At 42.4% G+C, this 20,454-nt stretch overlaps 1 protein-coding gene across 7 annotated transcripts in view; it reads right to left on the reverse strand.

Annotated features, from left to right (window-relative positions):
* The window catches only part of ptprfa (protein tyrosine phosphatase receptor type Fa), a 234,180-nt gene extending 214,082 nt beyond the window's left edge, over positions 1-20,098 (reverse strand). For all 7 annotated transcript variants that reach the window (XM_068593176.1, XM_068593171.1, XM_068593170.1 and 4 more), the window contains exon 1: positions 19,864-20,098. The gene's annotated coding sequence lies outside the window, so the exon portion shown is untranslated. The remainder of the gene's footprint in view (positions 1-19,863) is intronic.
* Between the last annotated feature and the right edge of the window lie 356 nt (positions 20,099-20,454).

Here is a 20,454-nt window from a genome sequence, read left to right on the forward strand (position 1 = left end):
GGGCATGACTCATATCCGCCTTAAGAACCACTTGTGCAACCAAATAAGATGTAAAACCTCTAAGTGAAGGCAAGTAGGGACAAAACAATGGTGACTGACAAAGAGCCTGCTCTGCAAGGCAAGAACTGGGAAGCCTTTAGTGACAGTGTGGAGATCACAGCGGGACAGTCCGAGGCATGAACATGCAAAACGTCTCCTATCAAAACACTGGTCTCGGACCTCAAATGTCCTCAAACGTCCTCCTCCTTCTGCTTAATGCATAATTCTTTGGACACCAATCCAGCAGCTAAGAGCCATGCACTACAACAACTGAGCTACTGCTGAAGACTGAACTATTCTTTAAAGACCTTTACGTACTGTGCAGCACTGTTCGGGCAGTTATTTTCCTCCATTTCCACTACAGCAGTGCAGTGTGAAGTGCTTCATTTTGCATAGCTTGTTAAGGTTTTCTCATGAAGGAAAAGGAAGCCGTTAACCATGACAATAAGCCATATTTGGTGCTATAAGGTAGGTGAGTTGGAGTAAGGGTGTCAAAGCAAGTCGGCCTCAGACATTCCGGTTCAGCCAAGGTCCCTTTCCTCATGTCAACTGGGGGACGGCGTGCCCCACCATAAACAAACAGTTGTCATCGATCCCATCAGACTGCTGTTACCAGTTAAATAACCGATAATGGTGATGAACGCTTTGTCAAAGAGGATGTCATTGTCATTTCTCGTCATGCACATCCTCAGGATGGTAATTTGCTTGAGGTATAATTCCCTGCTCCTTGTGAAGGAGCAATATACAGGTTTCAGATAGAAGCTGAAGAAATGGAAATCCTGAACGACTCGGAGACAGTAGCACAGACACAGGAGGAGGGGGAGCTGTGGCGATAAGAGCTAATGTAGCTGAGAGGACCGCATTCATTCAGGTGATTGCGGTCAGACTTTGACAAAGGTGACCTTTTAAGCCTATTGTCACATTTAAATGGGAATACGCAACCGATATTTTCGTTGATAAGCTACAGGGCGGCTAAGAACTGGCACAGCAGTGGCTGGATGAAAACGAGGAAGCGGTTGGCAGTAATCTTTAGCAAGAGCCGCAATGACTCACTCAGTGGCTCCACATCTTTGGCCAAAATTCGTATTTGAGCGGGGGCCAAAATCCAGGGGCGCAAAGTCCAGAGTAAAGCAAGGGTGGAACAAGAGGGTCAGGGGAGGAGGTCAGCTCTGAGAGCCAAGAAAGCTGCATTCAAGCTGACGTGTCACTAATTCAAGGGGGACTGGACAGACGAGGGATTCTATTGTATTTATGAACGTGTCCAGGATCTGTTCAAGGTGCTCTTTGATTTTGGGTAGTTACGTTACATGGGTTGTTGTCAGTTGGTGGACGAGAGATGAAAACTTTGAAACAAAAGTATTAAGAAACTAGTATTGATTTCCCCATTTAGCAACGTCATATTACAGGATCTTCTTCCATATTTTAATCTTTTATAGCAGATCTTTTCTTTACCAATGGCCGTGTTCCTAAACATCCCCTGAGCCATTTGGTGTTTTTTGAGAGTTTCATCTCTTCGAGAGCTACACACAACCATACATATTACAGCTCCATTGGACTCCATTGGATGTAAGCTGTTTTTAAAAGTTAGTATGTTAGTAAATTAATTTGTATGTTATGGTTGAAGTTCCATAGTTTTATCAATTCTAACTCAAACAAACACACTTATTGATTATAAATAAGTTTAACTTTCAACATTTGCAAGTCAGAAAAGTGCAGCAGCAGTTTTAAAGCATTATTGCTGAGAACCTGCCGCTGCAGCCAGGAGATGAGATGGAATAGTTGTAGCCAAGAGTCAGAAACAATCCTACACACACAATGGAGCTTTTGACAGGATATTTTGACAGGATATTACATCAAACCTTTTTGGAAATGTTTGGATCATATGAGTCGTCAGTGGCTAGAACTATCAGCTCACAGCACGAGTTGTGTTTACTGAATTGTAGGGCACTCCGTTTACTATTGTAGCTGTCCATTGACAAGGCGGTGCTGAAATGATGTTGTAACTATAGATCTATTTAGTTGAGATTCAACAAAGAGTCTCAATACAGCAAACACCAAAACAAAAACACAAACCTGGCAGTACACAGCACTATCAGATGAAATCTATTCTGTTTGGACTTCAAGACACAACTCATGATCAATGGCTTGTATGAGATATCTCAGACCTGATTGATGATGATGATGATGATTGAATTCTGATGGCTACAAAATGCTTTGACGGATCGAGGACCGGCCGTGGAAAACGTTCCTTCTGAAGAATGTTTTTTTCTTCAGAATGAAGAAAAAACATGCTAATACTTTTTATTTCATTAATTAAAACATTTACTAAAGTTTAAGTAACTATAGACAAAAATGTCAGCATAATAATAATTTACTTATTAATGAAAAATAAAGCATTATCGTCCAACAAGCTATGTGGCTGGTTGGGTAAAGAAAGACTGCTATGCGGCTGTGCACCACTCAAATAAATGTCTATTCAAAGGTTGTGTGTGTGTGTGTGTGTGTGTGTGTGTGTGTGTGTGTGTGTGTGTGTGTGTGTGTGTGTGTGTGTGTGTGTGTGTGCGTGTGTGTGTGAGAGAGAGAGAGAATGTGTATGTGTCGTGATGGATTCCTCCTGCGTGCTCTTACATGTTGCAGCTCTGTACACACAATAAAAAGGAGTCATGGGGTTTCGGTCTTTTTCTTTTAAAACTGTCAGAGCAGTTAAATTATTTCTGTAAAAAAATGACTTGTTTGAATAAAATATATGCTAATTTTGCTGCACAAGTTGAGTTTTACTCTTTTTTTTTTTCCAACACCAACACACACGTTGGCAATGCTGGTCGTCGGAATACTAAATCCTTGTAGTTTTTGCCTTTGCGCCAAAGGTCATATTCCCATTGTACTCTTTTCTATCTCGCAGCACCATTATGTTGGGATGAATGTCTAATTAGGAAACATTTAACTTAATTTGGGATGAAGGATGAATCGGCACACTTATCTTCCCATCTGAGTCCACATCGGCTGTTCAGCCACAATACTGTTGTCTCCATCACGAGAGGAGCGACGCATCACACGTGTTCGAGTCGATGACATTGTACTTTACAGTCGGAGCTCCGTTTTTCATGCTCCATTGTCTGTGTTGCTGTGACAGCTGGTGTCACCCAAATGTCAACGCTACGCTGCGATCGTGATTTAGCAATAAATGGGATGCTTTTGAAAGCGTCAAACCTACATTATAAAATAACACGATTCTTGGACAGAGGCTTTTGATACCGGTTCAGCCATCACTCCCTTTGGGGCTCAGAGCTGTTAAGAACAGACACATTCAGTAAGTATAAGGCATGTATTTACAGTCATCTCACAACCAGGCTGTGGCATTCAGATTCTTTCAACTCATATTAAAAACCCATCTCTCTTTCCATCAGCTAAATATTGATAGTGACATCACCTCTTCTCATAATATTGACATCCTCTAGAATTACCTCAGCTGTTAAATAGACTGTAGTTTACTCAGGCTTATTAACTCACTTTCCTGAGGATCGTTTAAGAAGCAGTTTTGGTTGATGGTTTATTACCAGAAATACCTCCACAGTCCAGATGTGTGTGATTAATGGATCTCTGGATCTGCATCTGGATATCTTGTTTGGATCAGGACAAATACATGTTATTTCAGATGTCAATGCACAATGCACTGCAGTGACAAAAGCTCAGCCAGACGCATATGGTCCTGGTCTTCATACTGGCATTGAATAAAAAGCTTTGGACGAGAGGTCCAAAAGATCTGTTAACATAAAGCCAAGCCATGGACAGCGTACTTTATATCTTGTGTTAGATTGACGGAAAAAAGTCAGTAGAAAGAAAAAAGCTATTTTTTGACACAAGGCCCATCTACAGTCCAGGGCCGTGAGATTTGGTCACCTCATTGATCCACCTTAGTAGATATTATACATTCGTGGTACAAATTCACAGTGCATGTAGAACAAACAGACAGGCGGGGAACACAATGCTAGACATAAGTTAGCTTGTAACTAAATATTAGCATTGTAACTGAGTATGTTCACATCTCTATGTTAGCATTGTAACTGAGTATGTTCACATCTCTATGTTAGCATTGCAACTGAGTATGTTCACACGCTGATTTTAGCATTTGCTCAGCCATCAGGACACATATGTTGAGAAATCTGCAGCCTCGTAGTTGAGAAGTGCCTGTGCCGAGTGCAGTGCTATTACAGGCGGCCGGCCGGCAGCTGTGTTTACCTTATTAAATTAGGTGCAAAAACACCAGTCTGCTAGAGAACATTCGCAAGCATCAAACATTGCATTAGAACTTGTCTCATCAATCTGTTTGTCTCTTTTCTAATAAATAAAGTGGTGTTTCATGGTATACATCTCAAAATGCACAACAGTGCAAACTCTGCTGGGTCACATTTTACAACACAATGGGACCGGTCGGTTACAACGTGAGAGGCAGATGTAGAATTATATCTGGAATAGCAACGGATGAGCCGGTCGTATCAATAAACGGCTTCATCAACATTTTTTATTATCCATTTCTATCATCATTACGATCAGTGCGAATTTAGTATCAGTGTTAATTCACTGTAAACAAACACAAACACAAACACACACACACACACACACACACACACACACACACACACACACGCACACACCATCTGCCTTTGGCTATAGACGTGTGATGCTGTGTGTAGACGTTGTTGTGTAACATCCAGACGACACCAGTGTTGGCTGGTGGATTTTTTTTTTGGTAGGGCCATCTAATCAATTTCAGCAAATGATTCAATGGAAAAAACGGTATGAGGCATTACTACATTGCAGTTAAATATTTAACATTTACTCCAACACTTTTACATAATAAGGACATCTCCCAGATAATTCAGACCTGGGCGTCTTACGGCTCTCCAAGTCCGGCCTGCGTGAGATCAATCATGAAGGAAAAATAAATAACTAGGATGCACTCCATGAATGCAATACAACAACACTGCTTTTACTTTGAAGCAGATTTATATACGTGCGCACGCTTCCGTAGCCTCACGAACTTGAGCCTGATGTGAAAGCACATATTTTCTGTTCTCAAAGTGCAGCGAGTGCACTGATACCTGTCAGCTGTCCTTCACATCTCCACCTCATTCAACCAGACGTCAGTGCACTTGTTCAAGTCAACACAGACTGGACTTTTCTCACCAAAGAAGAAAAACTGAACTGGAAAACATAAAAAAGCACTTATTGTTTTTGGATAAAGTTCATCAATTGCTGGTCTTTAACATAAATCTTTAAGGTAAGCAGACTAAAAAATGGACAAAAGAAGGAGTGGCTTGTCCCTAACAGGGACCCTTACTACTGAACTGTACCTGTTTCGTCTCTCGTCCTCGTCTCACTTCCTCATCTATCGTTCTCGCTCTCGCCCTCGTCTCTCGTTCTCGCCGCTCGCCTCTCGTGTGTTTTTAATGATAATTATGAACAGTAACGGTATTCGCACTCCGGAAGAGACACAAGGTTAGTTAAAGTTGTAATAATAACTGTATGTTTTAAGGAAATTAGCAAGTAAGGAAAGTATTGGCTCTGTGTGTATGTGTGTGTGTGTGTGTGTGTGTGTGTGTGTGTGTGTGTGTGTGTGTGCGTGTGTGCGTGTGTGCATGTGTGTGGTGTGTGTGTGTGTGTGTGCCTCATAAACACCGGGCCTCAGTCCCCATCATAACTCCCTTTACAATCTTTCGGCCAGAGAGATGCTCATGTTGCTCAAGCGGCAGAAGAGCGATGTCATCTAAACCAACAAAGAGGTGGAATCAGGTGAAAGATTGCAGTGAAGATGAGAGAGGTGAGCTCTGCTGGGACACTTCTTTTGTATTGCGATGCATTCGGGAGCGGTCAGGTTTACGGGGACACGGAACATGCTGTCAGGTGCAGTAAAGGGACACATTGGTTTTCTGCTCAAAGCCGAGCTCAATCATCAATAGTCTCACAAAAACTGTCAGTTTCCTCTACAAATCTACTTGGTGTATAAGACACAGACCTCAGCCAGCCTGCTGTGTGGCTGCAGCATGTCTGCACCCTGCGCCGGGCTTTATAAATAAGTGACGCTTGTAGCTTTGTATCACGTTAAGATGTGTGGCTGCTGAGGTTCCAGTAAGCAGTAACATTGTGGCCGATTTGTAAAAATGTACAATAGTATATCCAGCGGGATCCCTGGTTAGAATAGTAATTTACCAGCCTACAGCATTTGAAACCTTTTAAAAGATTAACTGGACTCTGGTAGTTGACATTTAACCCTCTTCTGGGGCATTTGACCCTCTGCGGCCTCGCTTCTCTCAACAAAATGAAGTCCTGCACCTTTGTGGGAACAGAGCCATCAAGTCTGGAAGTAGAGAGAACTCAAACATGTCCTTTGTGCAGAATGACACGGTTACCAAGTCACCTATCATAAAACATAACGATAAGTTAGATGAAAATGTGGTAATGAAATATTACATTTAAAGATTCCTTTTGGCTTTCGCTACACATGATGTGTTCAAGGACCGTCAGAAAGATACAAATCTGTTGATGCACACTTTTTTACAGCATCTGCTTATGAAATGTAGTTTTAGTGATTGTTTAAAGAAAACATGCTTTTCAATGGGTTTTGAGTTAAAGATGCTAAATTACAAATGTAGAGCATAAATATAGCAGCAAAGCACAAGCTGCTGATACTTCAATGAAGAGAACAGAGCTTCTAAAGCCAGTGTCTACAGGGAGACGGAGGACGTTTGTGTGTGTGTGTGTGTGTGTGTGTGTGTGTGTGTGTGTGTGTGTGTGTGTGTATGTGCGCGCGCGCGCGTGTGCATAGGAGACGCAGATATCCAGTGGGTTACTGGTTGGCTTTTTTGGCAACTCCTTTTTTTCTTTATAGAAGCATTGATACTTTATATTTATCATCAATTCATTTAAGATGTGGTAACAGATGATTTTTGTCAGTTTTATTCTTCTAACTTTCCATATTATGACTCATTCCAAATGTCAGCAGACCGACCTCACAGCAGCTGCGGTCATTAACCTGTAAACTCATTGTAAACAATAGGATTTCTATCAGCAGCTCGGTGATGACTCCAGATAGTAAACTCTATGTAGGAAGTGGATGTCATCATGGTGACGTCTCCCATTGGCTTGTGGACTGCGATTATCAAGAGGAGTGACTTAACCGGCAGAAACCTGTCAATCACCTTGTAGCCCCGCCCTAAAGCCTTTTCTTATCTGTTTGACTCTAAATGAGCATCATTTACTAAACGAAAGGCTTCAGAAAAACATCGTGGTTGGGCTTAAGATACGTGTGTAAGCCTAGTACACTTTAGGAGGTGTTTCTTTCTGCTTTTTTTTTAAAAACTTTACAGATACATTTCCAGTTGTGTTTTAAATCTTTTTCTTTGTATGGAGCAATATAAAATGTATTATTTATTTCCTCTACATGTCATTGGGTTTTATCCACTAGCAAATACCAACTGTAGATGATAATAAGAGTGTAAAGAAACAACATTTGGGTTTTGTGGTTACAATTGTTTTGTGGATGCTCATAACATATTGATGTCAGCTTTAAAACGCTCATCTCTAGATACTTTTATTCTCTGCTGCCCAGAATGTTTATTTGGATGCAGCGCTGGACAAGAAGCGAGAGATAAGAGAGCGATGACCGTTCATCCTTGTCCACAGGGTATTAAAACACAGCTTCCTCCTGCAGCTCCCAAACAACAACCTCCCGTCATAAATCCACACGCTCTTTTTGTTCCATATCTCTCAGAATTTATCGCCCAAATAAACTTGAGTTGTGGCCATGAAAGTGCTTATATGCCTGCCGGTAACATGGCTAACTGTTTGTTGCTTCGCCAGCCATAAATCAGGCAGCTGTGGCCCGTCTCGGGCCCAGCCTCTCCAGATCCATCCACCGCTGCTCCAGCGTGCCCCCGAGGGCCGCGGCCAGACCCATCATGAGCAAGCGGGCCTGTCTGTCTTGCAGCTGAAGCACCTCAACTGAAAAACACTGCACCGTGTTAGCAAAGTGCTGACATGACAGATGAGAGAGAACATCTGAGAGCTGGAGACTTCCCTCATGTGAAGATAAAGTTATGAGCTTACTCGTGTAATAATCTGCTGTAGTTAGCGGCAGTTAGCTTCAGGGTTATGCTCATGATAGCTAGTTGGAAAGACAGTGGAGCCTGACTACCATCCTCCCAGTTACTGGCCAGTGGTGTCATGAGTAGAAACCAGCTCCTGAGGACCTGAGAAGCTTGATCTAATGACAAGTCTCCTGGTCATTCTATATATATCAGTAGCAATACATATCACAATATAGCATGTGTTCTGGTAGTTCAGTAAATAAAATAATCGTGTTTATAAAATAAACACATAGTTTTGAATGCTCTTGTGTAAATTAAATAGTTGTATTGAGCATTTTCTGCAAAATAAGACTTCCTGGTCGTCATCAACATAGTAATGTTTTGGTTATTCCAGTTAGCTCCAGATGAACATTAATACCACGGTGGAATGAAACCTTGTACCCAAAGTCCATTATCAAATAAGAAAAGAGAAGAATAAGTCATGTGAGGTTTCCTATAGGATCTTCAGAACCACAACGTCGATGAACTTCATTTAAATTGCTGAAATACAGTAAAGCCTTGTGAGAAGAGAACAATCCAACAGAATGCATTTGTAAATCTGTATGCGCATTTATAAATCTTTATGCGCATTTGTGAATCTTTCTCTGCGCATTTGTGAATCTTTCTGTGTGCATTTACCATAATTGAGACTGTACTGGCTCCATATTAAAAGCCCATAAAAAACTCTCCGTACATTCGCCTTTACAGCTTTTATATTCCTACCGGTCGCTCTGCACTGCGCAGTCATGAATATCAATCCTTATTACATCACAAGTCATTGACAATGGATTGTGTCCCTTTGAGTGACTGGATTATACTTCACTTGAAATATTGGTCATGAGGCAAAGAGAAGCTTCCAATGCAGCTGATGAGATTATGGCTGAAGCTCTAGTCATGATGGACTATGTTGCTTTCAATGCGTTGCATGTTCATGGAAGAGAGTCCAGCTGAAAGTTCACAATGCTTCCTTGGTAGGTAGGATCCTTATGGTGTGTTCCCACCGAAAGAGTTGCAAAATTTTCACGCAAGTAGATAACATGTAAAGTCAATGCACAGACGCGAATGACGCGAAAAGGAGTTGCGAATATTCGCTTTTTTGCTCATTTGCTTTTTCCGCCTTTTCGCCAGAGTTGAGATATTTCAACTCTGGCGAAAACTTCACCCGACGCTGAGTTGTGAAAGCCAATCAGAATGGAGAAGCTCCGCCCGTCATCACCGCTGTCCTGCCGAAGCAGAATTCTGCTGACTGCTTCCTGAAGGAGCGTTGGAAGTGGCCGTCATCCAGACGCAGTTCCTTTGTGCAACTAGGGATAATATTATGAACCCAAACACGGGGCCATTGATGTTCCGACATTTGTGGCATTTTCACAACAAGTATAACGCAGAAATAGTTGTTAATGTTCTATGAAAACTGTTTCACAGGAACGTGACCGGGTCAGTTTAGGTTAGCTAGTGAGGCTATGTGCTGGTAACTTGGGGTAACGAGGCTCAAGCCACGCCCCTATTCCGCCGCAACAGGTGTCAAAAAAAGCGAATTAAAACCACATAAAGTGTTGAGCGAGTAAAATCATGCGGAAAAGAGTTGTGAATATTCACAACGATTTTGGTGTGAACACGACATTAGGAGTTGTTAGATAAGACTCCTTCCTAGCGTTCGGAGAACATATATTGGAAAAGTCCAAATCAAAAATATTTCAGTGTACTTTCGTTTCTAGCAGGGTTTTGACCTTACATTCTTCAAAACAATATACACAGATTTAAAATGTAGGCCTATGATGTTTTTTTACATCAACAGGGATTTTTACAATTATTACAGCAACGCTCGCCTTAACACGACAAGACTCCATTTAAATGCAGCAATTTTAGCAGAATTCTTTCAAGCGGACAGAAACAAAGTGAACCTCATCAAAGCCTCGTCTAGTAACTCTGGTTCTACAAGCACCAACAAACCCTTCATCTAATACGTTAGATCTCTCAAACCTGAACAACATCATTTTACCTCACGCATTGGAACAAAACATAATCCACAAATTTAGTCTTCTCTTTCTACTTCCCACTACCGGCAACCCCGGTTCAGTGAAAAGAAAGCCTTGATTCCTCTTACTGCACTGCAATGTGCAATCCCTCCATCAGTTTACCGTGGAAGCCCGGTCGCTGCAGTGGAACTTGCTTACCTTGCGAACACTAGGAGCTAGAGAGGGAGGTTATCCACAGGTCTGTTAGGGACCGGGTCAAAGAACTGTCACATCTGATCTGAATGAACCTGAGGATAATGAGATCCGAGCCAAGAACACATCCAGACAAGAGAAAGGCGAACGTTGGCAGCGGCGCTCATTGAGTCGGTGTTAACGTGACTAATGGAGTCTACTCGGGTGTTTCTTAGGTCGATATACAGACCTGAGATCTGTGGCAAAGCACTGGGCTCCGACCCCATTGTGAGCGCTTTTGTGCTTCTTTCCCTGAGCCCTCTGGCCGGCCCATGAATGTACAAGGAGGTGACATTACATGTAAAAATAACTTGCACATATATGGTTACTATGCGTGTTTCACTTGAAGTTACCAACAGAAAGCTGAGTTATTACACAGTAAAGATGTTACAGAACATACTGAGTAAGCTTTCCTCACAATTTTCTCTGGTTCTCTTCCCATCCAGGAAGCAAAGTGGAGCATTTAGCCAGATGACCGATGCAAAGAACTGGCAGGTTGTGCGGATGCCAAACACAAGGTCTGTTGCATCGGACAACAATGCCCATCTAAATGTTAATCCCGCTTCCATTCAGAAAAGTTAGAAAACAATAGTATAGTAACAACAATATATGTATGACATGTTTATAAGAAAAATCTGGCCACGGGAGAGTTTTAATTAGGGAAAGCATGGCGTCAGTAGTCAATGAACAGGAGGTAAAACTAGACAAAAACACAAGTTTGTTGTACGAATAAATAAATACATTGACTTGACTGTTTATTGGTTTGATCATCCAGGCTGATTAAATCACAAATGAATCGTAACTTAATGAGTTGTTGATGAGAAGACATTGAGCCCATTTAATCCAATGAGGCATTTTGATTTCACATACATATGTTGTGGAATATTGGCTTCTGAATTCTAATAGAGGGCTTAATTGCCCTGTTGATGACGGAGAACGTTGGCTTTTTATCCTTCAATCTAATCAACCTAATGGACTTTCCAGACTGCAGGCCCCGATAGTGACAGCCTTGAACTGATGATGAGGGAAGCTTTACATGCAGGCAGCATCCAGGGGAAGGTCCAAGTCCAAGCTCCAACACTGCAAGCTATTCATCCATAACATCCAGCCGACTTCACATATCGGCACAACGTATATGCTCGGGTATCAGCAATCTCTGCTCATTGGTCTTTTTAATTGATGCGCTGCAGTTAATAGCAGGCTCACAGTTCAGTGTGACACAGCTGAGAGGGGACTGACAGAGGCTTTGAAATGAAGTACAATAGGAGCACAGAGGAATGCAACAGCATCCAAGCAGAGCCGCTCAACTGCTCATCAAAATGAAAGGCAATGGTTTCAAAGTAAAGTATCATGCAAAACTCAATGCTATTGATATTTAAAAGTGCAAAGATTACAGCTTTAACAGGTGATTGAGCCAATAACTACAAACTAGAAGAATGGCTTCCCCCAACCAGTCGAGTTGCAGTTTATATTAATGTCTATCCACAACGCCTTCACGTCATCTTTTCATCCTCTTTGACATAAGTGTGAAATTGTCAAACTCTGCATATCATTTATTGAGTTATGCAGGTTTTGTGAGGTCACGTGACCTTTGACCACCAACATCTTATCAGTTCGCCCTTGAGTCCTTTGAGCCAGGTTCACTCCGGGCCTCCAGGACGGAAAAAAAACATGATTCTACTTTCAAAAAGGTACCCAGCAAACTGTGAGGCGTTCTAAGAACATCCAATCAAGATTTCCTTTTATACCAAAATGGCATGAAGTAAAAATAGACATCAAACAGTATTGGTCTGTAGACGTGGAGTGGACATCTGATCACAACTTATTACCAACGTGTCACTTAAATGTTGAATTAAAAATAAAGCATGTGCGTTTACTTTGTCCACATCAATAACATGATCAATATATTCTGGCTCGTAAGAGAGGGTGTGACTGGACATCAATGGGCATGAAAAAGTCTACCTCATAACCATTTTGTATTTTTCTCATGTTCAGAATAAACACCAGACATAACAGAAATGGGTTAGCCTCCCACTTCCTGTGCGGCGTATGCAACGTGTTAACAGGCAGCAATCTGGATGCAGAAGGGTCTTAAAAATGTAATTCTCTCTCCTGACCACCAAGGGGCGACTACTTTGGTTGTATAGAAGTCCATGCTTCATGTGTTAAAGCTGCATTCTCTCTCCTGACCTCCAGGGGGCGACTCCTCTGGTTGTATAGAAGTCTATATAAATAACTCTATTTCTCTCTTGATGTATTCCCTCAGTAAACATTGTAAACATGGGTTTATGTCTCAATCTCTAGTTTCAAGTCTTCTTCAATACAGCATGATGTTCATTTAGTAAATTATGCTCATTTAGAGTCAAACAGACAGAATTACCAACGTGTCAATGAATAGGAGGTAAAACTAGACAAAAACACAAGTTTTTGAACCGAAGTACGTGCACTTCTTATACACAATCTATGGCTATAAATGTTACATCAATCCCTGGGTGTCCATCGTGAGCTGACAGGCCTTTCTCTCTGTAAGGTGCCACAGATCCTACCAAATGTGCTTTTTTTGTGGCGCACAAGGGAAGGAGATGGGTCCAGTGACAAGGCCCCGTGTTGGTGGGTACCGAGCCTGAGACAATCACGGCCAATCACATGCACTACTTCCAGCCCCTATAAATCACAGAGCCATCCCCGTCATGGTGCACCGACAGCTTGGGAATCCTTTGTGAAACGTTTTGTGGTCTGGGAATTCTTCTAAATTTAAGATTTGAACCCAAACAATCACATGTTGCTCATCGCAGCCACACATCTACTGTTCTATCAGAGAAATGTCCATATGATATACTGTTGAGTGAGCTGGACTATAACAACAAACGTTACTTGCAGAGAATGTAGCACATTTATACAGTCCAGCCGTATCCCACCTGGTCTTATTACATCCATGTTCACTTCCCAGACTGTTTGATGAGGGGAGATGGGAACCACTGGGAGAGATGACTGCAACACAAAGTACTTACTAGGTCTGCTACTAACAATTATTTTTGGTATCAATTAATTAGTAGAGACTTATCTCAATGAATAAATCACTTAGTGTATAAAATGTCAGAAAAAAAGGACTGTAACTGTCGCAGTGTTCCTGAAGACCTGGTCGAGGTGGTGTTTGTCGGGTCCAGCAGTTTCAGAGCTTTCCATCACAATCAGCACGACGCCTGCAGCTCGGTCACGCTGACATTTTGCTCATGAATAGTTGGCCCACTTCAATCCTCATATTTGAGAAGATAAAATCTGCATTTCTTCTGTGTGTATGCTTTACAAAAACTAAATACTTTAACAATTAATCTATTATCCAAATTGTTTACAATGAATTTCTTATTAATTAATGTTAATCCAACTAATTGTTTATTTGACTAATCAGTGCAGCTCTTAACCTCACTTTAGGATGTCATGCAGTTCATTTAATTTGTTACAGAGATGATATTTAAATATATGGATGTTTGTTCTTACTGTTGAGACCCCTCTTATTTCTATCATTCAGTTCCACCGCTGAGAATATTCCAATTCCCATATCTTTGATGTTTTGTGAGCCGGTGAACTCATGAATACATAAATGCATTTCAACACTAATTTCTTAGCTCATTTTGGCCCCTACGGGCCTCCGAACAGGTAAATAGAGTCATGACTAGTTTACCTGCTGTCTCTCACAGGTGTGCAGCAGCTCACACAGGCCCGCTGTGAGCCGGTTCCCCCTCCATGTAGCAGTGTGTTCTGGTCATGCCGCTCTGCTACTGAGCAGCTTGTGTCTCACCCAAACATCCTGTTCAGCACCAATGCGAGCAGGACACATACACAGGACAAACACCCAGTCACAGAGATTGTCTGTGATACCAGCGGCCATCCTGTGTCGCAGTGGGGAAATTACAGGTCTGTCTGTGCCGATAGCATCTCGCCCTCTGAGGTGAGATGAAACAACACCAGCGCCGGCTGCTCTCTGGCTGAACACCAGACAATAGAGAGTCTCGGCGGAGGCTATTGTGGTCCGCTTCTATTGTGGGGATGAAAGGAGACGAGCTGGACTGCAGTGCAGAACAGTCCATCAGCACAGGGATGACCCTACGACATGCAGGAGACCAGCTGAACACTCCCATCCAATCACGACCACAGAAAACAATGCACAGCCTGTTGGTTGCTATCAGACCTGATCCCCGCTGTGCCTGTTGAACCTAAAACTGTAGGATGTCCAACACACTAATATAAAAAGGAATGCCTTGTCCATATGGCCTGAGATCTACAGCGTGTAGGCATTTGATTTGATGTAATATCACCAAAACAACCTGGAAAGATATTTTTTACCCTTTTATATTCAGGATTATCCCTTACAGCAAAGCTCTTATTTGAGCTCACACAGAGAGCATAAAGGACCCCAGTGTGTACAGATGAGATAGATGATAGCAGGGAGCAGTTTGTTTGTGTTGTTACAAAAACCTGATGAAGAAATATGCTTTCCTTTGGAGACGTTGCAGCAAGCTGCTGTAATCTCATCTCATCGGGAAAACAACTGTGGCACCGGCCGAGCATCTGCTCTCTCTCATGTTCACAAGAGAAAAGTAAAGAAGAATGATGTTTCTACTGAGGGGACATGTACAGGAATGAGGGAGAGTCGCCAAAGAACAGATGACATCTGGTTTAGGTCCAACAAGAGGTCATTAAGATGTCATGAAGCACCACAGGCTTGAAGTCAGATGACATGTCGCTCGCTCAGGTTTTGCTGTTTTAGTGTGAGAGTTGTTGTTGATGTGATTCTCTGAGTCAGCAGGTGTTGAGATTATCACACTCTCTCCAGACATCCTGTAAGCAGACCTGAAACTATGATTCTGAATCTGCGTGGCCTTTTCTTTAGACACTGTTTTTTTATTAAACGTCCACCAAATTTTCAGAACAGCAAGCATGCTTTTAATTTGAAAAACAATCTAATTTTATGAAGATATACAAGTGATAGATAGCAGTCTGTGACACAAGATTTAATGAAACAACAGTCTCAACCCTACTTTATACATGTTGCGGGTTATGCCTCCAAGCCACGGTGATAAAAAGAAAAACGTTGAGTCAAGGCATGTGTTTGACCTCTTGTCCCTTGGTCCTTAAGGTCAAGGAAGTTACATTTTCCTTTGCTCTGGGAAATCAACACCCTATCTGGTCACGACCTCCCCTATCTGTTTACTATCCCCCTTTATATACATAAGTAAGGAAAACACCATCTGGTTCAACCATCTCTGAGAAACATCTGAATCAGTTTAGACTCTATCTTCACATAACATTACAATACTATATTTTACCATTACAATCTGCAGATTATTTTTTCCAATGAATTGATTAATTGTTAAACTAGGATTCACCATGGTGAACCCCAGTTTAACATGATCCTTAGCGATTTTCAAACACAGGGGCATTTGATGTTCCGACGTTTGTGGGACTTCCTCAACAGGTTTAAAGCAGAACTAGTGGTTATTTCACTGGTGGATGGCAGCACTGGAAGCAGTTGTCATCCAGACGCAGTTCCTGGAGGAGTCGGTGAAATTCGCCGAGCTGTGTGCAGCCACGGATGATGTTAAGATCCCAAACATGACGGCGTTTGATGTTTCCACGTTTGTGGTATTTCCACAACAAGTATAACGCAGAAATAGTTGTTCATTTTCAATGGTCGATGGCGGAAATAAGAACTATTTCAAAAGAACGTGACTGGGTCGGTTTAGGTTATCTAGTGAGGCTCCTTTCTGCCGCAAATGGTTGCGAAAAAGTAAAATAACCACATTAAGTTGAGCGTGTAAAGTCAGGCGAAAAAGCGTTGCAAAAATGTGCAACTCCTTTGGTGTGAACGCATCAACACTCGGACTTTCCCGTTGCTCAATGTCGCGCGCCCTCCGACCAAAATGGGTTCATTGATTTTCATTATGTAACAATTAAATTAGTTTTACCGTGACCTGACTAGCTCAGGAGATGAGTGGCCGTCCCGTAACCTAAAGGTAGTCAGTCCAATCCCTGGTATCCTTATAGTTCACATGTTGAAGTGTCTTTCAACATTAGCAACAGTAAGCAACACTAAACATTTTACACACAGTTAATGTTTGCTTCATAACTTACTTTATTGTTCTTCAAAAGAAAAAAATGCAAGCTGTCTTTTTCGCCTTAGCATCTGAGTCAGCTCGATCCATGTGTCTAAATGTTGGCTTCTGCACATGCTCAGATCGAAGCTGTTATTCGTTACTTGAGTGTATGAAGTTAGCTTTACTCAAAACAATTAGTAAATCGGTTATGTTTGACCTGCAAATAACAGTTATTTAATAAAAACTAGTAAGTGATTATTTTGATAGCCGAGTAAAATTAACTCATTCAATGTAAGTCTGGACCACTATTACATTTCACAGTTCATCATGAAGCAGAACATTTCTCCCTGTTGGTCTCAAAGGAGAACAGAGTGTTATGCTTTACAGAGCAAACCTAACATATCCTTTAAGCTGAAGTTTCAATCTGTCTATTAGATTGCATATGTCTTCATTCAAGTGTTTGTTGATGCTGACATGATGAAGAAGAGAATATGTGTATCGGCCTCGTAAAGCAACCTCTACATGATACTACAGAGGCGTTCTGAAGAGGCTAATAATAGAACCACAGAGGTCCTGTACAGAACCTTCAGAGACCGGTTCCAAGCCTGCGGGGATCTGTAGTCCTCTCAATGTGCAACCTGGAGGAAAATGCTGTGTAAACAGAACGCTAAAACATTGCAGCCCTCTCCACCCATATGTTTTCATGCTTGCTCATCCCTGAAATTACACACGATTTATCAACGCGGAGAGGACGGCTGAGACGGAGCAGTATGGAGGGGAACGGGCTTATACAGCCAGTACCGGCCCACACAGCCCACATAGCCAGTACCGGGGCCCTCACAGCCCACATAGCCAGTACCGGCCCACACAGTCGGTACCGGGGCCCTCACAGCCCACACAGCCTGTACCGGCCCTCGCAGACCAGACAGCCGGTACGGGACCACACAGCTGGTACTGGCCCTCACAGACCAGACAGCCAGTACGGGACCACACAGCCCAGACAACGAAAATGGGCCACACAGCGCACACAGGAAAAAGCTTCCCCTCGATAGTGTTACCTTTCAAAAGAGACCAAGACCATGAACTTTCTCCACATGGTTCAAGTACAGCTTGCATTTTATTTTGGGTTTTCCTGGATGCCTATCCAGGAAAACCCAAAATGCAAATGTTACTTGAACACTAAGAAGTACTCTAATCAATACCTAAAAATAGGCGTGAGGGGTAATTCTTGATGCCCAGATCTCCTGCTGGTTCAGATGCTGCTGTGAGGACCTCTGCTGTCTTCTAGTTTCCAGGGGGTGGCTAACGCTAACTTCCTTGGGGTGGCTAATGCTAGCTTCAATGGAGCACCCGGCTTTGATTCCACACGCTCTGTCCCCGTTTTCTGAGACTCTCCGTGTTTTTTAAAAGATACGTTGTATATCCATCTTTTATTTCTTAATCTCTTTATCTAGGACTCGGAACACAACTCCTACTGTTGAGCAGCCTATTATGTTTGCACAGCACAGCGCAGCCGCGGCCCGCACCGTGGCTCTCGCCACACGTCCGGGTTTCCCCCAAACCAAAAGTGGTTAATTTTTTTATTTTTTTTAATCAAACTTCATATTAAGTGTCGTATAATAATGATAATAATCATAGTATGCATTTATTCGGGTTAGGGTTTTTGTTTTTTACGTGTGATAAGTGGCTCATGCGTCCATGGCAGGCCCTGCACCTAAAGACCCGCACATAGCACCGGGCCTGGCTGATGTACACTTACAAGTACACTGAATGGCATGCAATGGCAACACATCACAGCTGTACAATATTTATAATTTAGTATGCATGAACCGTGTTGGTATTGCTTTTACCCTTCTGCCAAAGCATCTAGAATATTTGGGAGGTGCATATATATTTCTGCTACAGTTTTCTGATGGTGTACCCAATAATAATAAGGTATTCAAAAGGCCAAAAGTCAGTTTATATGGAAACTTTGTTCTCCTGAAGGGGCATTCTTCTAGTCTTGGGATTGTAAATGTCACAGCACAAAAAACTATAAATCCATTACCCCTCTAGATGTGATGAAGGAACACAAAACATCTTTCAACTAACTAGAATATGTTTGAATGGTTATGAATAAAAGAAAAAGTCAAGACACCAGTAACAGTCAGGGAGTAGCAGTGGTGTGTGTGTGAGTGTGTGTGTGTGTGTGTGTGTGTGTGTGTGTGTGTGTGTGAGTGTGTGTGTGCGTGCGTGTGCGCGTGCGTCTGTGTGTGTGTTCTTCTCCTCCTGAGGAAGACTGCATGAGCCTCACACTGCTGCCGTTCAGCTGATGCCTCCATCAAGGTGGACGGACGACACCTTTCCTCCTCTCCTGTCCTCCTCTCCTCTCTCCTTTCCTTTTTCCTCTCTCCTCTCCTCCTCTCCTTCTCTCCTTCCTCTCCTCTCCACCTCTCCTTCCTCTCCTCTTCTCCTCTCTCCTTCCTCTCCTCTCCTCCTTTATAAAACCATCAAGAGAAATAATCTCTAAATGCTATCTGCAAGATAACTGCTAGTGATGATATACACACACACACACACACACACACACACACACATACATATGCAGAAATACGTATATATATATATATATATATATATATATATATATATATATATATATGTATATATATATATATATATATATATATATATATATATATATATATATATATATATATATATATATATATATACGCGCGCGCATACACACACACAACTGACCTGTCGTGTTGCTGGTGCTTCCATATTTCTGCAGCATGATGCATTAATAACACTTTCAGAAGCTCCCGCGTGCACTTCAACTTTAATACTTGCATCAAAGCGGCGTGTTTGTGCGCGTGATGTCTTAGTCTTCATCATGGTGCCATCGCGTGCACGTGAGGAGTGACATGTCACAGAGCCTGATGATGATGCAAAGAAAGGAAGCAGCGCGCGTGCACGTTTCAACCTGACGCGCCATGTTCACGCACATGACTCCAGATGAAGGAGTCCGTTGTTTACATCATGTCTGTACGAAGAGATGCTCTCAGTCTGCTTTTAAACCATCTGCCAATCATAAAGGCACAGAGCCATCACATCAGTCCATTCTGCTTCCGGCTCAGGACGGAGAACTAAAACCATCTGTAACTATCCACATGAAAGTTGACTGCAAACAACATCATCCATATTGCGCGATCATGCCATTGCAACAAAGTATCGATCTGAACACATGCTGGACCCGCCGGACACAGTGACGTGCACATGTTCACATCACAATAATATAATAATCCTAACTCACCATGTTCATGTAGTGCTACAGTTCACACTGCCATCATATCATAACTCATCATGTTCACACTGCCATCATATCATAATAATATAATAATCATAACTCACCATGCTCTATTGCTTCCCGGACGTCTGCATTTGGGAAAAGATGCCGAAAGAGCACCACGCGGCAGGTCTCCGGATCCTACAGTTTTACAAAAGAGTCTTAAATTCCTCTCCGGTCCCGAAACACTGGCTCCGATCCCCGGAGGTGAGAGAGAACAGGTCCGCAAGGAGCGACAGGTAATCCCGCTCAGCTGCTGGAGCTGGACGTGGACGTGGACTTGTTGTCTCTCTCGGCAGTCCCCGTTCAGACAGCGGAGTCCGTCTGCTGCCGTCTCTCTCTCTCTCTCTCTCTCTCTCTCTCTCTCTCTCTCTCTCTCTCTCTCTCTCTCTCTCTCTCTCTCTCTCTTCTCTCTCTCTCTCTCTCTCTCTCTCTCTCTCTCTCTCTCTCTCTCATCCCCAGCATGTCCTCCGTGTAGAGCCCTCGGGATATGTCGGCAACATTCGGCTGTATCCGGGAGAGCTGGAGCGAAAAAGGCTGTCAGTGACGTCACGCTTTTGTAGCTTTGTTGATGTGTTTTTCAATCTCAACAAACTGATGTGTTTTTCAATCTCTCAAGAAACTGTAAGAAAAAGACGTTTGTATTTTATGAAAGC

The sequence above is a fragment of the Clinocottus analis genome, unplaced genomic scaffold (assembly GCF_023055335.1).
Source record: "Clinocottus analis isolate CAN_PGR_092001 unplaced genomic scaffold, fCliAna1.0.p SCAF_29, whole genome shotgun sequence".
NCBI classification, from domain to species: Eukaryota; Metazoa; Chordata; class Actinopteri; order Perciformes; family Cottidae; genus Clinocottus; species Clinocottus analis.